The 21322-nt window shown below is 44.3% G+C and overlaps 1 protein-coding gene across 6 annotated transcripts in view; it reads left to right on the top strand.

Annotated features, from left to right (window-relative positions):
- RGS4 (regulator of G protein signaling 4) overlaps positions 1-21322 on the top strand; it is a 39541-nt gene that overhangs the window by 1245 nt on the left and 16974 nt on the right. Inside the window, exons 2-7 of one of the 6 annotated variants that reach the window (XM_064515748.1) lie at positions 7199-7390; positions 12483-12565; positions 12879-12926; positions 13447-13555; positions 17936-18254; positions 18359-18524. The gene's annotated coding sequence lies outside the window, so the exon portion shown is untranslated. Of the gene's footprint in view, positions 1-7198; positions 7391-12482; positions 13556-17935; positions 18255-18358; positions 18525-21322 lie in introns of all 6 variants that reach the window. The other 5 variants (XM_026123377.2, XM_026123375.2, XM_026123374.2 and 2 more) reach the window with 5 other exon arrangements.

Here is a 21322-nt window from a genome sequence, read left to right as displayed (position 1 = left end):
TAGGCTTAGGATGACACCATAATTTTCTCCCAAACACTTGGGGGAATTGAATATAGTTTCTCTAAAATAAGCTCTACCAGAGAATCATTTTGCACAAATTAATGCACAGCATTGCCTTAAGCTCTTAGAAGAATTTTTAACTGACTTTAAACTTCCCTCTGCAGTCTCCGGTGCCATATGCTAGACACAATCAGTTTTAGCTACAAAATGCTAACTTGAAACTCAGAGTTTAAGTCTCCCAGAAGAGCCAGATGAAGCTGTATTTGATCAGATATTTTGTAAATAGAGATTTTAATTTTTTGCACCATTTTTCAGAAGTGATGAGTACCTACTTCTGAGTTTGTTCACATACCAAGGAATGGTTTGCAATATTGAACAGTGTACTTATTCACTCTTTATTCAACCCTAGGCCACTGCTGAGTACTGCAGTTTTGAAAGGGAGTTTCTTCTGTGAGTTCACATCCATCAGGCATTAGATAGGAAAGTCATTGTGTATCAGCACCAAGGTCACTGATTATTAACCCAGTCTGATTACTAAACAACCTGATCTAAAGCTGAACAAAGATGTTTGAGAATGAAAGATGGGGAGAAGATATGACCTCATCATCTTCCAAAGGCTTTGGCTGGTTCTGCCCACTTACTGCAGCACTGGTAAGTTCTGATGCGAGTCCCACCATGGCCTTTCCTCGGGGCTGGGGAGCTGAGGAGAGGAGGTAGAGTCAGAAGAACTAAAAGGACTCTGCTGGGACTCTGAATTCCTGAAATGAAACAAAGGTTTTGTTTTTGGTTTTGGTTTTGTTTAAGAAAATAAAAGAGAGAAAAAGGAGAGAGCACTTAGTTATTACACGTATAACAAATTTTAAAATCAGACTGAATGAGAAATATTCAGTGCAGAACTGCCTCCTGTAGCCCAAAAATGTCTGAGAAACAAGTTTTTATATTTAAACTGCATTTTCAGTTTCAGAGTGGGCCTATAGATCATATCCTGCTTATTGTAAACTGAATTTAACAACAGAGCTGTCTTTAATAATGCGTTCTGCCTTTTACCAACATGTAAAAAAATATAGAAAGCATCATTTTATTTAACTTCTATGCAAGTCATATCAACTTTTTTTCACCTATTGATGTGTATAGAATACTATCTCTGTGTTGATCTGTCGTAATTTTATTACCCAGTGATTTTAGTTCCTGAAAAATGCTGTCAGTCGTGGCCTTAATAGATCATATAAGCTGATTTAAGAAAGATTTGCGGCATGGAACTTCATTCATAACTGAATGGTGGCCTTGCCACTATATCCTGTAAGTTACAGGTGGAAATGACCTGTTACGTCACCTGTCCCAATGCTGAACCTGTGACAGGTTCTTCTCAGCATATGCTGGAATGGGTTGTCCAATCCATCTTTAAATGACTCTAGAGCAACGGGGTTTGTGTCTTAGATGCCTGAAATTTTACCATGATATACTGTGATGATAACATCTATTCTGAATGCAGGAATGTAATGTGCACATCTGGAGAATTTATTTGGAACTCTTGAAAGGAAACATAGAATAATTGCAAGCACTCCCTTTTTTTTTTTCATTAGTAGAAAGCTAATATCAAATCCAGGCCCATGAAGTAGCCAAACTGCATCAAAGTCAGGCTGTGTCTTGTCAATGATGGTGCTGGTGCTAAGAAGCATTTCTGTTTTCCGCTGCAGACCTCAGTAGTTATAGCAACAGTATTAATGACCCTGTTAGGCTTTGGGCTGTTTTGCATACTCCAAGATCACTTTCACAAAAGTGAAGAAGAGGTTTTTTTAAGCTAGAAGAAGCAGGCCCAGAATATTATGTATGTTGCTGATGACATAACTAGAGCAATAGAAAGCTCTAAGTACATTTGTGAAGAGATCCAAATGTCCTGATTCCCAACCTTTTCTCTATCCACTGAGCTGTATTCACAGACCTTTTGGGAAGGATGCTAATGATTCTAAAACCCTTAATCAAAGTCATCTATGCAAAGTCAAAGAAATGTTGACATAATGATTTATTACTTGTAGAAAAGAATAAATACATTTTTCAAGAGCTTTGATGAAGAGCTTTGATTTCAAGAGCTATAGATGAATAGAATGTATATTTTCAAAAGATCCTTTATTTGATGAAAAAGCAAAACTGAATAGATCATAAAGTAGAAGTTCTTTGCAGTGATGTCCTCATCTCTCTGGGCCTCCTCTTCAGTTGTAAAGTCTCTGTACTGACTTCCATTGGTATTTGATAGAGATCCATTATAGCTGATAGCAAAACAGTGCTTGACTTATCTAGGACCAGTAACTGCCCTCTGTGAAAGAAAAACTGGCATTAGCAACAAGGACATTGTATTATACTCTGAATAGGTCATAATACTGCTCTGTAAAGGGTAAGCATTGAAGGATTCAGACTTTCAATTCAGTTGAACAGAAATGAAGCCCTGACTGAGTGGTTCATTTCAGCACTAAGAACTAGAGTGCAATCAGTTCTCCTTTGCTAGCAGTCCTTCTGCATTGTTCTCAAAATTGTTTTGATTGCTTTCCAGCAAAGTGTTAACCTTTCCTCTTTTACATCTGTGCTCATGTCCTGTCAATGTCCAGGTTTTTCCACAATGGAGTTCTGCCACTCTTTTCAATTCAGATCCATTTTTATCAGCTGTGTGGCTTTTGTAGGGTTATGTCTGTTTTACTTTCTGCTGAGGGGAAGCAATATTCACCTCTGTGCCAAAAGAAAAACAACATAGCACAATCTCTTCCCTGCCTTGTGAAGAATAAGCATAGAAAGAAACTTCTGCAGAGCATAGGCTGAAAAGATGTATTCCTATATTTCTCTTTTTACTGCAATGGGAGTTGACATGTTTTGAAAGAATTTGGTTTGGGAAAATAGCTCTGCTGCTCTTCAGAAACATCTCAACAGTTTATCAGTCTCATCAATGTTTATGCTGTTTACCCATTACTGCAAACCATAATTGGACCTACCATTTCATAATGGTATAATCCAACATACCATTGTTTTATTTATCTTCAGATAAAAACCCATTTTTCTTCGTGGAAAAATACCAAAGTGAAAATAATTTTACTGCAAATCTCAAGCAGAGGTGCTTGCAGGCTGCTAATTCAGTGATTTTCTTTAGTGGTGCATTTAAGAAATTCATCATAATGGAGGAACTTGGCATGTGGGATACTTCAAAGTCAGTGGAAAAGAAGCGTTATGATGCCTACACACAGTTCGTATTACAGAACTTCCTTTTGTTGCTGCTGTTTAAAAGGAAGGAATCAAAATTGCATTGCTTCAGATATGCATCACTGAAAACAGCAATGTGATGCTTTTCATTTAGGGTCCGTAGGTCCTCTCAGCTAGGGATCTCAAAAGGATTTTGTAAGACATCCACAGTGAAAACTTATACTTCGTATCTCTCATGTAGCCTTATGTCTTTTTGGCACTCCGGCTCTGTTTCCGGACAAGTTAGTGAATGTTATTTTGGGCAAGCCTAGCTTATTTTTAGGTTAGAGGGCTACATTATCGCAATCCTGTTGATTTCAGTAGGACTCCTTAAATACTACATATTAGCCCACCATGAATACGGATTTCATTGCTTTTCTGTTTTCCTCTAAAAAGAAGTACAATTGCCAATAGATTGGAATAAACTATATTAGTTCAAATGAAATACCGGTCTCTGACCAGGTATGTATAACATATCAGGTAGGTTGTGGGTAACCATGGACCAGGAAGACCTTTCCACTGCTTTATCCATCAGAGCACAGTAGCTCTGCTAGTGATGGTCTTGCAGGGATTTTTGGTTTTCTGGGTTTAAGGTGTAGTGGGCTTCAGAACTCTAGTTTTTTTCTGAAATGGCACTCTTAGACAAAGGCTTTAAGAGTTTGACCTATTTACCTAAATTCATCATCTTTTGTTATGTGTGTAAATCGCTTTTTATCTATAGTTGCAGCTAATGCGGTCTGCCAACTTGTTTGTATTTCAAACAGAAGTTTTAACTGTCCCTTGAAAATTCCTTGGGAAACTTTAGTTTTTGCACAACTTCTGCTATGGAAAATGCTTGCTTGTGTGCTAAACTAAATTCATTTGTTTAGTCTTTTGAAAGGTCAAAATAAGAAAGTGAGTCTGCAAAGTCTTCAGCTGTATTCATTTCCTGCCTGCCCCATGGTTATTTGGTCTGCGTCTCTGATTAATTCTATTTACGTATTATATACATCACTGTCATAATTAATCTACAGGAAGCTGGTTTCTCAGTTGAACCACTCTCAGTGTTTACAACTAGCTTTCCACAAGTGCACAGCAATGACATCAGTGCTCATTAGACAATTGCCTTAATGCCCAGCCTTCAGAAATGCTCACCTAGGGCTTGTCACAGAGGAAACACTTATGTATTTTAAAACGTGTTTTTCTAGTGTGGTATTCACAGGAAATCTTGAAGGCAGGAATGTATTCTAAATCCTGCCCAAAATATCCTACTGGATTTATTTCTGTCTATGAGAAGCCCATAGGGATTCCCCATACAATAACTTGTCTATTTTCCAAGAGAAAATTTTTATCAAGCCATACTAACAGTGCAAGCAACAGCATGTACTGGGCTGAGGGTTTTCTTGTCCTTCTGTGCAAGATGAAGAAGGGAAAGGAGAGACTATGACTGAGTAACCTCATAGTCTGTGGAAGAAAGCAGTGACTCCTGGTCCACTGACTATTAGCCATAAGATCAAATCCCCTAGGGCAGAGAAAGGAATAAAACTTCAGTTTTCTACATCAGAATGGAGTCCACTACCACTGAACTACTGTGTAGTTTAAACAGAGCGCTCAGGTATTAGGTGTTCGGTATGTCCTCACACAGAAGGTACAGAATTCTACTTATTTGGAGCACAGCTAAGATTTTTGCAAAAATACTGTCTTCAGCTTATCTGTTACTATGTTTTATTCATTATTACTTTTTCCTTGAAGTGCACTGTTCTGATGTCCTGACTTAACTGATGCAAACAGTGCTAGGGTTCTCAAAGTAGCAGGGCAGATTGCTTTTCAGAGCAGTAACGAAATGGATACAATAAAGTTTAAAAATGAGTGTCTCAGTCATCACTAAAAATGAAAATATACAAGTATGTAAACATATAAAATGAGCTTCAAAATCTGTTGAAATAAAACAGTATCTGAAGCTCTAAAGCTACCAGTTATTTTGTTTTTTCTCTTCAGTATATTACCAAGGAAGTTCACCACTAAAATTATGTATAAACTTAATAATTCCAAGTCATATTTGAATGAGTATCAAATCTTCAGGACTGAGGAATTTTACAGGAAAGTTCACTTAGTTTTTGAAGATCAAGAAAAGCTGTATTCTAAAATGAAAGTTGGGGCAGTTTTATTTCCTTTATGATCTGAGTTTTGCAGTAGGAGTTTCCTTTATCTCCTCCTAATTTGTTGCAAATCTTCTCTTGAGGTAAGGTTGGCTTCAGGATAGGGACAGCCCACTCACTGTCAGTGTTTGCCAGCCAGTCATAATCTCTCCTCCTCTTAGTTAATCACAGAATTTCCAACAAAAGGCTTTAGCTGTCAAGTGTCAGGGTAACAAGAGCTTTCCCACAACCTACCAGCCACTTTTTTGTTCAGATTTGAGAAACTCCTATGAAAAGCTTGTTAGTTACCCAATGCAGTAATATGCAGAGGACTATGATCTTAATTAGGCTTTAGAAGAGTTTCAGGCACAGTATAGATTTTGGAGTTGTACATACAAGGAATTTAGTTTTAAAGTTCCACTCTATGTATATATTGAATTTATACAAGAAATCTTATCTGATAAGTTTACTTTGTTGGATTGAAGACTATGTGATCTGGGTAAAATCTGAGACATCTTGAGATGCACTGGATGTGAGCAGCATTAAAAGAAAGAATGGAAGCAGCTCTTCCTTCTGGACTCTATGTAGCAGCAGGGATTTTATGGATTCCTCATTATCAGCCTTGCCTTTCTGTTCATGACAAATGACCTTGCTATCTGTGCACTGTTTGTATCTCTAATTTTTCTGGCTTTTAGCCCAAATCATGATGTGCTTCATTGTTTGGCTTTTGATTTGACACTGTCCTTGTCTTCTCCAAGTGTTGAACTTGGCCAGCTTTGACTTTGACATTAGTATTTAAACCTAATTCTCTGCTGACCTGACTTGCCGATCCCGTCTTTCTCTTGACGGAGTTTCCCTGACACAGTTAGAATACTGTAGTCACAAAAATCAGTTTCAGAAGGCATGCCAAAAATGTTTCCTCAAAACAGAGGGAACTGTGACTTTTGCACTTTAGTATGCACATCAGAAAGCAAGCTCCCATTGCCTTTCTGTGTTAAGACAGATGATCCTTTATCAGTTTGCACTGTCAATTTGATAAACACTAATAATTTTCATATTACTATAGCCATCAAATTTAATATAAATGTTGCATTTGTTCTGTTCCAAATCAGCTCAGATTGCCTAGAGCTGAAAATTGTTAGTCTAAAGCTTGTTCATGTGATATATACGAAATGGTTTTCATTCCAATTCATGGTGACCACAAGTCATTCTATGTAATTCATAGAGACGGTCTGTAGACTGCTTTGCTTGATCCACAGATGCTTTCAAATCCTTACTGTTAGAGGTTGTCAGTGAGGCTAAGTAAGACTTGATTTTTCCAGGATGGTCTCCAAGCTTAAAATCTTTGCTTTCTGATGCTTTGGTTTTCAAATTACCAGCCTGATCCTGCCAACATTTATATATACTTACCCAGAAAAGGGAAGATAAGAATAGCAATATAGGGCAAGTACCAAAATCAGGCAATCCAAATGATGGAGTGGAAGGTTAAACCCCACAACTATCCCATGGCTCCCTCTACTGGAAAAGGTCTCAAATATTCTTTTTCCTTTCCTTCAAAAAATGGGAAACGAATGACCTTGCTTGCAAATCAGTGTCCTAAATCTTTTTCATTCAATCCAAAAAAGCCATGTGTGTGTGATACGTGCATGCATACCAGACTTTCATTCCTTAAAAATTGCAGGCACTTTATCTTTCCTTACTCTTATTAATGTCTAGTGCTGAGAATTTGTCTGACATAACCCAGCAGAGAGAGGGCTTCTCTTTTTTTTTCTTTTAAACCACAGTAGCACTGATATAGATCAATAGGTTTTTATGACTATAAAAAAGTTGTAATAATTCAGGCTGTTCTTTTGCAGATATTTTGCCTAGTAAAAGGAACTGAAAGGACTGATTTACTGCAGGAAAAGTGGTGACTTCACCTGCAAGCTGGTTTTACGGAGCATGACAGAATGACTTGCAGAGCTGCGTGCTGGGGAGAAGTTTGCAACATGCGAAGAGCGAGCACCAAGTTCTGCACCCAAACTGAGGCCAGCGCGTAAGGAGAGCTGGTGAGCCCTTCCAAGGAGGAAGGACCTGAAAATAACATTTCCCGGCAGAGTCCAGCGCTGAGGACAGCACACCGTGCAGGGCTGAATGCAGTCGCTGTGCGCGGCTGGGCGGGCGAGTGGGCGCCTCCAGGTGCCATCTCCCCGGGGCCGAGGGCAGCCGGGCTGAGGCAGGGCTGTGTAAATAGCCCCAGCCCCGGGTGTTTTGTGCTGGAGAGCTGGCATGGGGTGTATGTTCGGCCTGCGGCTGGGGGGGTTGGTGAGGCCCATCGTCGCCTTTGAGCCAGAATCAGTCTTCCAGAGAGAAATCCCGTGCAGAGCTGCGTGCTGAGCTTAATGGCTAATCACAACTGGGCGCTGAGGGAGGGATTAGCAGCCACGTGGGCCGAAGTGTCGTTTTAAGCAAGGCGATGAGTCAGTTGTTACTGCGTGTACGACACAGCGCTGCGTTAGGAATGGCGCACTTGGCCTGTCTGCTGCGAGGAAGCGCCATGGTGGCCTTTGGCCTTGGAGCACCGCCTCTGTGGTGGTCTGGGAGTTCGCTCTGGACTCCCGAAGAGAAGGGGTGGCCGAGCTCTGTACCACCACTGCAGCGGTCTGGCGCGTAGCGGAGGAGGAGCTCGGCCCGAGGGTTAATTTTTGCTGGTAAAAATGGCTACGAACGTTCGGTGCAGCCAGAAGGGCCCGCGAGACTACATCTCCCGGCATGCTGCGGGGCACGAATGGCGGCCGGAAGACGCGGCCTTCCCGCCGCCGCTCGGCCGTCACGTGACGGCCCGCCACCACCTCGCAGCGGGGCGCGGACTCCAGCTCCCGGCATCCCTCGGGGCAGGCCCCGGCCGGAAGTGGGGTGTGGCGGCCGCTGTCGCCTGGGTCGTGGCGGTGGCGCCCTGCCGCGGCGGCAGGGGGCGGCCGGGGGCAGCCGTGGGGCCTGGTGGCGGCGCCGCCACTGCTGAAGCCCTGAAGCATCTCTAGAGCCTCGGGAGCAGCCTGGAAAGCCGGCGGCGCAGGAGCCTCTGGGGCAGCGGCCTGGGCTGTGCCCTTGTGAGGGCCCCGGCTGCTCGAGGCCTCTGCGTGGCAGCTGCCTCGCACCCTCCACGGAGGGCGTTGGGAAGCAGCCGTTCTCCGCTAGCTCCACTGCCGTTAGCAAGGAGCAGTTTGCGAGGCGAGTGCTCGGAGCGTGATTCAGCACGTGCCTGTAGCCTGCCTCTGATCTTAACAGGCTCTTGACTTCCTTACATGGGCAGAGAGAGCTGAGTGCAGCAGCAGGGCACAGGCTAAAGAGGTGTGACCTCGGAGGGGTGGCAAGACCATAGATCATGTCAGATGGAGTCATAAAAATAACATTCTGGCCACGAGGTTTCCTGCCACAAGCGGGTAATGGAAAGTCCTGCTCCATCAGTTATTGCTGGTTGTAAACAAGTTTTGCTGGGTCTGGGTCAGCTGTGACTACATACAGGCGGAGTTGGCTCTGTGGTCTTGCTGATTCTATTCCTTTTCCTTATCACTGCTATGGTTCTTTTCTGGGGATAATTTGCTCACATCCTTTCCTGTTGGGGTTCCCCCTGAGATTCAGCTCGCTCTCTAAGCAGGCCAAGACTGCAGCCATCAGAAAGACCAGCTGGCAAGAGTTGAAAACACCTGGGCCAGCCTAGGGTAGAGGGGAGAGCCCATGTTTGTGGTACACCCTGTAGCTGAGCCCTGCAGTGTCTCCTGGTGTGCCATCTGAGTGTTGTATTGACTGTTGTTCCTGCTTTAGGCTTAAGATTGCAGCCCCTGTTCCTTGATCATCTGCTCTGTGGGTTGGGAGAAAGCTCACATGTGAACTAGGCCTTTATGGACCTTCAGTTTTGCTGTCTAACACCCGTCAGCTTGCCCCAGACGTTGACCAGCACATGAGCTTCCCTGTCAGCCATGTAGCCGGTAGGAGAATTGGGCTCCTTCAACTGTGCAAGCTCAGGCCCTAGTCTAACCTCAGCTATACAGACAGTCTGCTGAGCCCCTGACCATCACTATGAAGAGGGAGTTTTGAGCCTGGGTGGATGAGCATTTCTGGTGGACAGAGCTTGAGCCTTTCCTGATCTCACAGGACTTGAGGTGGGCGCAAAGTCAAGGGCAATATCTTGCAAGCTTCACTTGGCTGCACATGTGGGGGTATGGGAAAGGTCTCTTTCTAATTCAACTAATAGAAGCTAAATGTATTGCTAGGTCCAGAGACCTCAGATTCATATGTTGTTTGGGATCTCTACTACAGCCTTAGCGTGCCTCATTCAAAGGCTGCATGTAGAGCTGTCACTGCTCCAGTGCAGTTCCTGAAATGATTTCTCAAACTTTGAGGTGATCCTAGAGCTGCTGGACCCTGTCCCTGCTTTGCTGTGTCTGTTAAGTGCCTGGGTTGAATCCAGTGGCCTCTGTGGACACTGGGCATAGCCACATAGCTCTGGCTTGAGCTAGCAGGGCATATGAATGAGTACCAACACACAGCGCACAGTGTTTTGTATTGCACAGTTGTCTGTTGAACAGCATTTCAGGATGCCCCACTCCTTCTGCTATCATCCCCCACTTTAAAGATTATGTGCATTAGAGAAATGTCTGTCTCTGCTGAGGATCACCACGATGTTTTTATCTAACACATTTGCTCAACCTGTGTATTGTAGCTTCTGGTGAATCTCCAGTGTCTAGAGCTAGGAGATAATGCACAGGTTTCCTGGTCACTGTCTTCTGCTTAGAGCCCTATCAGTAAAAAATCCGTGTTTGTGCTGAGGGCACGCAAACTGTTCTCTTGATACCTGGGGTCCTTATCTAGTAACTGAGTGCAGGAACTGTTGCAAGAAGCAGTTGGACTATGATCCATAGTCCTTTTATGTTTGCTGAAAGAACACGTGTCACTGCTTTGCATCTGTGCTTGCTATACTGTGTTTATTTAGCCAGATTGACTGCGATGGCTGTTTGAGCAGAGATGAGGACAGGGAACCGCAGTCCTACATCTAGGCCATTCTTGGGGCTGAGCCTGAGCAGACACTTCAAAGTAAAACCCTAGGCTTGAGCCTATGACAAGTGAGGGAAAACCTCTTGTGCACAGGTGAGCTGCTCTGGGGTCTCACTCAAGCTTCCACAAAACGTGTTTCTTTTCATGTAACTGTGTTATGTGCACCTTCTGCTTGTCATCGCTTCAGGGCAGTTAAGCTTGTAGCAAGTCTAGCCCTTACTAAGTAGGAGTTGATCAAATTTTAGCATTTTAAGCTGTGAAATGATACAAAACCTAGCTCAAGCAAGGACAAATTAATGTAAATAGAATAGAGCAGACATGATAGAAGTTTCACTGAGCAGCTTGAGATCTGTCTCCTGAAATGACATTCAAGCAAGTAAGGGAGGGAAAAGAGCAGAAAGAATGAGAAGAGAAGGGGGGGGGGGCCTGTATTCAGGCTGTGCTGAAAACTACAGGGTTTAGATCTCCCAGGGGTGTTCTGGAAAGTCTTGGTATAGCAAAGCAGGAAGCTCAGAATAGGGCAGGTACAAGAAATTTCTCCTTTTTTCTTCATCCCAGTGTGATAGAGCAGCCTTTTTGGGAATCACAAAAAGGACCAGGTACCTGGGGCTGGGTGGTCCCATGCAGGTAAAAGCAAGGCAAGATCAGGTGAGCAGAGCACAGAGAGCTGGTGCTGCTGGGATGATGAGATGGAAGGAGAGGACTTTGGGTCTGTGCCCAGACTGTGCCAAGTACCTCGCAGTTAATGGTGGGGAAGCTGTTTTACATCAACCACCATCTTCTGTGGTGGGATGGGGTGCTGCTAGCTTCTACCTTTGCTTGAATATTGCCTGCTTCAGCAGATCAGCTGGTGCACCATAATATTCATGAGCGCTCGACATTAGGTTGGCCTGTGGTATTTCTTGACGCAATCTGACCCATGTGGAAGAAGACGTTGGTAAACAATGTGTGTTAGTCATGTGAGAAAAATGGTCCTCCTGTGATAGATGCTCAGTGTGTTTAATTGTAGCTGAATGCTGCAGAGTTAACAGGAGGCTGACTAAGTCCAGCCTAAGTCAGTTTTTTGAATAGGATGGAAATTTCTTACCTCTCTCCCCACTGGGTAGGACTTAGTGGCTTTGATGGACAGTATGTAGGGTGTATGTAGACACATCAGAAATGAGTACCAGAGCTCCCCAGCTTGAGGGTTGCAGGGTCAAGGCCAGAACGCCAAGGTACATGTAAGTACATACAAGTGAGGTTTAAAGTTGTAAATACATGGTGAAAACCAATCTAAGTAAAAGGGATGCTCAGTGCTGTGTATCTATCCCATGGCAGGCAGGCAGGCAGCTAGCTGTTGCATCCTTGTTGTCTTTCTGGCCAGGGTGGTAGTCTCCATGCCATGCCTTCCCCATCTTTAGAGGAGACTGGAATTTTTCTCCTGAAAAATTTTTCTCTCTCTGTTAGCAGCTCTGAGCTCTGGGAGTAGAGTGCTGGGTTATGGATGCAGAGAGCTCCTGTCCCTAGCTTTAGTGATCAATATTTGGAAAAAGTGTAAGGAGAGGAAGCATGGTGTCTTTTGAATGGACATTGAAAACGTGAACATTATTGCTATGGTCTTGCGAAACTCTGCCTGGGCTAACCAGCCTGGCTGACTGCATGGCGAGTTGGACAGGACTGGGTACAGTGCTCATACAGCTGTTCTGCTGGTATATGGAGGAAGGATGCTTTCCTGATCTAGTTTAAAATATGTCCTGGGTGAGGAGTCTCTCAGTGTCCTGGGGGAGAGGAGAGCACCAAAGCAGAATGGGAAGGGCAGTAAGCTATTTCTGTCCTGTGGGTATCTAAGAAATGTCTTTTTTGCAGCAAAGTTCTCAGCCCCTCTTCCCTGAAGATCTCTTCTCAGTTCTTTGGGGTTTTCTTTAAAATTTTAGAGAGGAAAGATATCTTCTGCCTCTACCTTTTTTCCACTGTGGGAAAAAGAAACTTGAGCTTCCTACCTTCCCAACACAACCCTCAAAACAAAACATGATGCTTGTTTTTCCCTGCTAGGCCAAAGCAATGAAAACTGAAATGTAATTTTTAGAATGTTGGATAGAAACAAAAATTTAACTTCCATCTTCACAGGCCTGGAAATGGCAGCTGTGGAGCAGCGAGAACCTGGAATCTCTATCGCCTCTCCTGTCTCAACAAGGCATGCTGAGAATGAGGTAGGAGGCATTCTTATACTTTCTTCTTTTCAGCATGGGTAGGAACTGGCTTTATGTCTAAATTAGGCCAGGTTGTGGAACAGGTATTACCTCTTTGCACCTCTGCTTTGCATCCAAAGCTCTCCTTTTCAGGTTAGTGATATTTCTAGATCCTCCCTAACAGGCCTGATTGAAGTTTTCTTCCAGTGGGACTAGATGTCACCCGATTGTAGGAAGGTTACAAGGAAAATGTTAAAGGTGTTTTTGCTTTGGGCGATCGTTAGACCGGACGGATCCTGACTGCCTTCTAACTGCAAAAACTCTGAGATTCTAGAGTCACTGATGAAATCAAGAGTCTTCCTCAACACAAACAAGTCAGCAGGTAGGTCCCCAGTGAACCAGAAATTTATAGAGCAACAAGTGAGCTGGCACAAACCCCGTTCACCTTTGGTGTGATCCAGCACAGCAACTGAGGGAACCGTACCTCAGATTCCCAGCCAGTTTCACCTGGGCCACTCTTTCTAGGGGCTGCAGGTCCCTGCTATGGGGGGAGTGTACCCAAATCTGCCTGGAGCAAGCACTGCAGCTGCTGCTACTGTATCTGAATATTTGACAGGGATGGATGTTTCAGGGTGCAGCTACACGAGGATATCCCTGTCAGTCAGAAATTGTGGAGGGTCATTTGGCCAAATTTAAGGCAGAATCAAAATACAAAGCTTTCACCAAATCTGAAGTTCTGCTGCTACAGGACTGTACTGTGCACACCAGCAGCAGGCAGTCTAAGTCTGCTGTAATCCAGCCAGTGTCTGAGAAGCATCTGCACCAAGGAAGGGTGGGAGAGTGGAGAGCTGTCCCCAGCAGCCAGGGGAAGCAGAATTTTTGCCTTGTGTTTCTGATTGCAGGACGATGCTGGATTTCCACTTGGTCTCAGCACTGCACTGGAAGCTAGCACCAAGGTGGACTCTGCAAGCCAAGTAGGAGCTGGAAAGAAGTTTCAATGTAAGGAAAGAGGTAAAAGAGCTTTGATTTATTTTCTGAGACAGATAAGATAATTTCTTCCCTCCAAACCACAGTCCTGGGCTCTTGTATTTATCATGCTTCATTACAAGTGTGCGTAATTATATGAGTGGCTTTAGAGGCCAATTAAGCCTTCATTTGGAGGTTGCTCTGGATGCTGGAAGTCCTCCATTAGCCTGGTTTGCTGCCAGAGAAAAACACTACATTGTTTTTAAAAACTGCACCAGCTCCTATCTGCTTAATGTTGATTTTCCTATTAAGCTCAGCTAATACTTTTCTAATTGTGTGAGCTGTGCCTGAAGCCAGGCTGGGTGACTTTTGCCTGCTGCCTCTTAGGCTGAAGCAGAGGTTAGCAAACCCCTCACAAACAGTTTGCTGTGCACATGTTCACTCCCATTTAAATAGCAGGTATCCTCCCCAGAACTGACTTATGCTGCACATCTTGCGTTAGTGGTACCCAGGAAAGACCCTGGCAGGAACCTCAGAGCTGATACTAGCCTGAAGTGTTTCTTCCTAGTTACTATGGTGAAGGAAATGTATGGCATCTCCTAACACATAAACCAACCCCAGAGGATTGTTAAGAGATCCAGTATGGCATGTCCCCAGAGAGATTCCAGTGACAAAACACTTACAGAAAGATGGGATTTTTTTCTTTTGGGAGTGAGTTTACAGGGAACATCCAAACAAAGTCTGTATCTTACCATACTGGCAGAAGAAAGGTTGGCTACTCTCTGAGAGGCAGGCTAGGTAATAAAAGCCATTATCAGCATATGACTGACAGCCATCGATAGAGGAGACCAATGTCTACTCTTTAAATAGCGTGTCCTTCCCAAGCCTTTTCTCTCAGGCTCTAGTTCAAAAATACATATGATTAATGTAAAGAAATTTACACAAATGTATAGATTCATTACTGAATAGGGATGAAGCTAAGCCCATGTGAGATAATTTTATTTAATACTTGAATTGCATATTCTTTAATTAAAAGTAGGCAGACAATCCAGTAATGTAATTAAAACATTTATTTCATTTGAATTTGCTGTAATGACTATATCTTCAGTTTAAAATATCAATAGGATAGAACAGTAGTTTTGAAATCTTCGTTTTAGAAACATTATCCTATTTTAACTTTAAAACTCTTGCATGTACTCACATATAACTAATAGGCACTAGTCAAGTTTTATTACATTATTTATCGTATCCTAATACTGACAAATTCAAAGGAAATTCACCCTGCCTCTTGGTAGTTTCTGTCTGGAGCTGATTTGCTTCTGAGTGCAACAGCCACTGTCCCATGTTTCAGGCTTCTCATAAAACTGTCTTTGGCTCTTCACTGAGGCCCAGGCAGGGTTGTTAACAACATCTCTATCTACAAACTGAGTGCTGGCCAAACCCAGCAGGGTCAGCCACCTTAGAGCAAGCTTGGAGCTATCGCTGCCTGACATCGCCCAGTGCTGGCCAGCGTCCCCAAGCTAGCAAAAGGCAAAACTGCCCTGACCCCAAGGAGGATGGCAACCCACAAGCAGGCGTGTCCTAGTCACGGAGCAGTGACTAGCAGGTGACACTGTTGTGCACTGTGGCTGCTGTGTGACCAGGCACCGCTTGCGGTCTGGACCGCTCTCGCCGATATTCCCAATGCCGTGGATGATCAGGAGGGCCTTGTGTCACAGCGTGAGAGAGGCTCATCCCAGCATCACCCACAACAAACCACCACAACTCGTCGGGCTTTCAGGACTCACACAAGTGACTTAAAATTTTGTTTTAAAATAGAAGGAATACAGTGCTTTTCATTTCTTGTTAGTGTTTCTGGTTGGTAAATACATATGTTCTCCCTTTTCTTTTGATGATGCTGGGCACGTGCAGGTGACTGGAATCTGTGGAGTTGCTATTTATCCCACAGTACCTGCTAGCATGCTTCCCCCCCAGCTGTGACAGATGGGGGGAGTCAATGATGGCCACACAGTCGCTTGCAGTCATGTGCCTAGTCATGTGTTACACGTCCTTAGATTGCACAGACCAGCAGGCCTGATCCTGTAGACCTGTTGGAGGCCTTGTTTTTCAAGAAAGCTTATTCCTCTACTAAGTTGGGAGAAAGAAAATGAGAAAGATTGATGAAAAGATAGTTTAGGATAGTAAATAAGACCTGGTAGCAAAAGTCATCATTAGTTTCTTGTACATAAAGAATAAAAACAAATCTAAAAATTGGCCAAGTGATAGGTTTGGAAGTTGATTCATCTTGGAATTTCTGGCAGCAAAATGTACCTCCTGCTTCAGGTGTTTGGTACGCAGATAGAAAAGTTCAGAGAGCTTGAAATTCATTGTAGCAGAACACTAGACATCCAGGCAAATCATTATTGTTGAGTGTTTCCTGGTAGGGTGAAGAAGCAAGACAGAGCCAGGGCTATTTCAGTGCAAAGCTGAAAAAGCTAATTGACTTTCGCTCACTGGGAAAGAAGATGGAGCATGACAAATGGGTTTGTGGTTTAAATCATTAGAGAATGACGGGAGAGTTGCTGGCTAATGGGTCTGTAGCTGGACAAATACAGCAGAACTAGGATTGCTGTGAGCAATTTGCAAGATTTGCTCTTAGACCACAGGAGGAATCAGCGGGAGCCCAGGTGACGGTGTGTAGCCAGGAAGAAAGCGAGGAGGTGGCAGGATGAGACTGGAACTGGTCAGAGAGGATCTAGGCAGCATCTGAGGGTTGTCTTCCTGTCTGGGACAGATGATGCTGCACAGATCTTCCTGGGGAGGTTCAGAGATTGCTCTGCCCAGCTGAGGAGCAGGCCCAGAGAGCAGATGCGGTGTCAGGGCAGACACAGTTTATTGCCCTGATCCAGCCTCATCTGGCCCCCACCCATACCCACAGCCCAGGAGCTCCGTTTAAGCTCAAGCCTGGGACCCCCATCCTTCCCTGAGCTGCATTGTAGGTAGGCTTGTCTCCAGCCCCACTCCTGCTGTTCCTGATGCGGCTTCCTGCATGGCATTGATCAGTCCCCTTGCAGTGCTTGGGGCTGCCAATGGGCCATTAGCAGCCACTGCGCTACCTGCCCTGCTCAGGCCCTGCGGGACGGCCCGCATTGGTGAGGGCATGGCTTATGTCAGGGTCACCCTTGGCTCCTGGCTCGACTCCTTGTGAAGCAGCCCTGCTCCTGCTGACGCACAAAGCATTTCAAAGTGGGGTCTCCTGAGAAGGTGACTGGAAGTCTGGCAAGCTGTGGAGCATCACTAGACAGGCACTAGAAGGAGGTTCTCTTCTGTCTCTGTCCTTTGTCCTGTCCTCTGGAGGAGGTTTTCCACTTTTCTAACATGAGACTGGAATTGCTTTTATTTTCTTTAACAAACCTGGCCAAGGCTCAAGACACTCTAATGCTATGTATTCTTCAGTAAACACAATTAACTGGAAACTCAGAAATACTGAAATCATCCTTTCCCCAGAGACTGGTCACTGTGAGCTGCCTTCTCTAGACAGGAAATCAGCTTCCCTTTCCCCAGGGTTGCAGAGTGCCTGGAAATCCATTCAGCTCAAAAAAAGGAAAGCTTGAAGGCAGCGACACAGACCGGAAATTTTAGAGACAATGATCTGTATCGAAATGAAAGACTGTAGTTTGAGTACGCTTATGTACCTGGGCCAGCATGAGTTCTGCGGAAAGACTGCTCTTGGGCACCATAGACCTTTACAGTGTTTGCAGCCTGAGAGTCTCCAGGTTTGATGACACAGCTGTAGCTTGACTTACTGCAGTGGTCAAACGTGCAGTTGCAAAGCTTGGTAAGAGTGGGAAAGTCCGGACTGCAAAGGGCAGCTGCAATTTCCTCATTGAAGACAGGTTGTATGGAGCCAGTGGATGTCTGCTGCTTGGTGCTTATTCAAAAGCAGTTGGATTGAAGCAGTCAGGCAGATCTTTGGGAGCAGTATCTGTTGTGCACCCAACACTTAACCAGAAAACCTACATATGGATGACAAAGCTGAGTTTTAGACTCCTGTTTTATCACCTCCAGAATAAATCCCTGCTGAGGAAATGTGAAGAGGCCATCTAGACCCTGGCAAAGCTCCTAAGCAGAGACAAGTAAACTTAACTTGTGGTACAAGCATTTCTAAGTAGTTGTTACAAGCCCTTCCCCAGGTGATCTAGTGCAGTACTTCGCAATCTTACAGCTAGAAAATGGCTAATCTAATCCTTCCTTGCTGTAATTCAGGACAAACATTTTTTGTCCTAACCAGCTTGGACATGGTAATCGGTTTATCATCTTCCTCTCTGTAACAGCAACCTTTTATGGATATGACATTTAGGTACTACATGTGTCATTATCCTGTGTCCCTTTGATCTGCTCACCTCTAGACTGAATGAACTCTCATTCTTCCATCTTTCCTTACAGGTCTGTGTTTTGGACTCTCCAGCTGGTCTACAGCTTTCCTGAAGAGCAATATCCATCTTCCAGCCTGTTGCTGAATATCTGAATAGAGCAGAGCATACTGGTTATCCCCTATAAATGTATGTTGAGATTTGTAACAGAAATATTAAGGTTGAGGTGGAGTCTGAGTGGAAATGTGTGTGTAAACACAGAATGTGGATTAAAAGAATGACCAGCATTGCTAATGAAGAACACCGCTTCCAGGACCCGGTTCCCCAGATGCTATTCCCAGCAGTAAAATTGAGAAGTGTGTTTATGGCATAACCAAAAGGCCTGTGCTCTGGTAAGACCACAGCACAGACAGCTAATCAGTAGGAGATCTCGCATCCTGCTAGGAGGATGGCAACAAAGTTGTGGCATATCACATACCTTTCCTTTTCCTTTTAGACCCCAGGAAACAAGATACGTATTCCAAACCTGGAGAAGCAGACAGTGGGCAACAACCTGGCCTAAGACTTAAGGAAGCTGAAGTCAGCAGGATTCAGAGGCCAAGAATCACTCCATAATAACTGATGACTCCTGTGTCACACACAGATGATGGACCGTGATGCTTGTGAGTATGCGACTGTGAGAGTTTCAGTGAATGAAATCTATGAGATAATTATTACGAGTGCATAAAATACATTTACTTAAAGATTTTGTAAATAACCATCACCTTCCCCTTTCATAAGCTGTCATACTGAATTTTATTACAAAATTTTTTCTACACATGGTCATAAGTAAACATCTGGTATTGTTAGTAAACCGTTGGTATTATTTAGCCAGTATGAATGAACCTAGGTTTTGAGACAGAAAAACGAGGGGAAGGTCTTAGAGTGTATTTCGAGGACATTTCGAAACCACCAAGAAAAGCGGAGTTTCTTGCCTGCAGAACTATATGAGCACACTATAATTACCAGGATGGCACTGGGGCTATAGCTTTCTATGGCACCTGGAGCTCCTCCCCCCCAACATCTACTGTCTTAAATAATTCTCCATGCCTTTCCTTAGGTAAACAAGTTTTCTCATTACTGTGTCTCTGTTTACAACACTTCTTAGCCCTGTACATGCTAGATCCACTGCTGCTTTCCCATGGATGAATATTTGAGTATTGTGGACCTATCAGGCAGGTGGTATGCCTCCACCCAAGCCCCTTGGATGTCCCAATCTGGTGTACCAGCAGAGCAACCTAGCACACTGACAGCGTGCTGTAAAGCAGTGTCAGCCTCGCGGTTGGGGACCGCTCCGAAAGCCAGCTTGGATAGCGCTTCCCGTGAGAGAACCTCATTTGGGGAATCTCTTTATCCCATCTCATTTCACTGATCTTCCTTCAGACCCCATAGCTGCATCAGTTCAGACAGGCCAACAGCCAGGTTGGGGACAGGTGAGATTCTCTTTGCTGCTGGACAAAGTATTTGCTTCACTGAGTTGGAAGCTCTGGGAAATTGAGTCAGGTAAATTGGGGCCAGATAACTCAGCTGTGGAGGTGGGTTGAGATGGAAGTCATCTTTCTGCACCAGTGCTGAAACAGGTCTCCTGAAAACATATTAGCAGCTGCAGAACGCAGAATAGGGCTGCATAAAAATTGAATGAAGTCTCAACTGGGAATAACTTGTATGTTCCCATATGATGACACCTGAGTGTGTACTGCAGGTCATTTGGGGGTTCAGGGTGTGTTACTGCTTGGTATGATGTCTAGTGGAGGTTGTTTCAGATTGGAGGATTTGCTGCACAGCTGGGTTCATCTCAGGCTGGAGGCAGTATATCCTTTTTCCCCCCTCTTTCATGAACAGTTCATGAAAGGGAAAAAGAAGAAGAAAAATTATCCCTTCTTTATAGCTGTCCCAGTTCCCCTTCCAGCCTCTGCTGCACATTACTTTGTGTGACTCAAAGACAAGCAGGATTTTAGAGCTAATGTCTTTAAAATCTGAGCCCACTTAAGTCTCTGCTACTGACAGAGTCCGTCCTACCTCCCCCACCATTACTGATGGTTTTGGACCAACTGTGCATATATTAGAGAATTTAAAAAGCAGTAAAACAGCATAGCAGGATTTAGGCTTTATTATCTGGGAGCCATAAATACAAGCAATGTACAGCTGGATGCAGGAGAATGGAGAAAGCAGGAACACAAACCTCTCCAGTGAACATCAGATTGAATGAAGTGCAATAACTCTGTTAAGCTCAGTGCTGTCACATTGATGTACCCTGGCTATGAAGATACATGATATAGGTGCCATCTGCTGGGTGGGCAGTGCCCGTTCCCTCCTAGCATGAGCATCGTGGTGCAAAGTCCTATGAACAAACCGGCCCTGGGGACTTGGTAGAGTGCAGAAAGTCCTAAACGGGAATATGCCAACCCCAGGGCAGTGGGGAATATGCATGAATTCTTGAGCAGGAGCAGTCTGAACTTCCCTGAGAGAGCTGTAGTTTCATGGGATATGGCATTCACTTGAGCAGGGGATGCCCTCAGTCCCCAGTCACTTTCTTGATGACATGTTTTACTTTTGTGATTGGGATGCAGCTGGCAAGACAGCTCGCCTCTGTGCCTTAAGGCTTACTTCTTTCACGTCCAGTGGATTTGAAGTTGTCTCAGGAATTGCTCATTAACTCTAGAAGAGAAAAATACTATTGAAACACATTTTTTGCTGGATACAGAAAATGCCACAGTCCTCACACCAGGAAGCTGCAACATAAGAGCTCTGCAAGCCAGTGAAAGCGTGCCGAGGATAGTGCCAGACTGCTGCAGCACGAAGTCCCTCAGCCTCACAAAGCGGCTCAGTGATAGGAGAGAAAACGGGCTTTAGGGCTTGTTTTGATTTCTGCTTCAGCCTTTCAGCCTAACATACTTAATGCACATCAGGGAACAGGGCAAGAAAACACTTTGTTCTCATATCTTGCAAAGTCAATCAGTTGCATAATATGAATCACAGAGGCAGCAGGAACGTGATCAAGTGCAGAGAAGAGGCACATCAAATGTTTTATTGTGGCTATGGGGAGGGAGAGCCAGGCGTCTCACTACTCAAGTTATCTTTCTCAAACTGCCTTTGAGCCTGTTTTACATCAGCTGCCTGTCACTCTAAATACAGCTCAGATTGCCAGGTAACTCCCCTGGAGGCCTTATCTATTTGAATAGGAGATGTAAGCACCCCAAAAGGCTCTGGAATGATTCAAAGTCTAAATTAGCAACTTCCTTTGCTTGAGTCCCACAGGGGGCAGTGATTGCTCAGTGTCTGTGCAAGGCTGTGTGTTAAGCAGAATACAGTTAGAGCCAGCATGGATGGGAGACAGGTGTGAGACAGCACCAGGTCAGGGTTTTCACCCCAGCTCTTTGATTCAAAGGGCTGAGCTTCTTCCAAAGGAAAATGGCCTTAT

The sequence above is a fragment of the Dromaius novaehollandiae genome, chromosome 8, assembly GCF_036370855.1.
Source record: "Dromaius novaehollandiae isolate bDroNov1 chromosome 8, bDroNov1.hap1, whole genome shotgun sequence".
Lineage (NCBI taxonomy): Eukaryota > Metazoa > Chordata > Aves > Casuariiformes > Dromaiidae > Dromaius > Dromaius novaehollandiae.
Note: the sequence above shows the minus strand (reverse complement) of the source record. Positions and strands in the feature narration are given on the sequence as shown.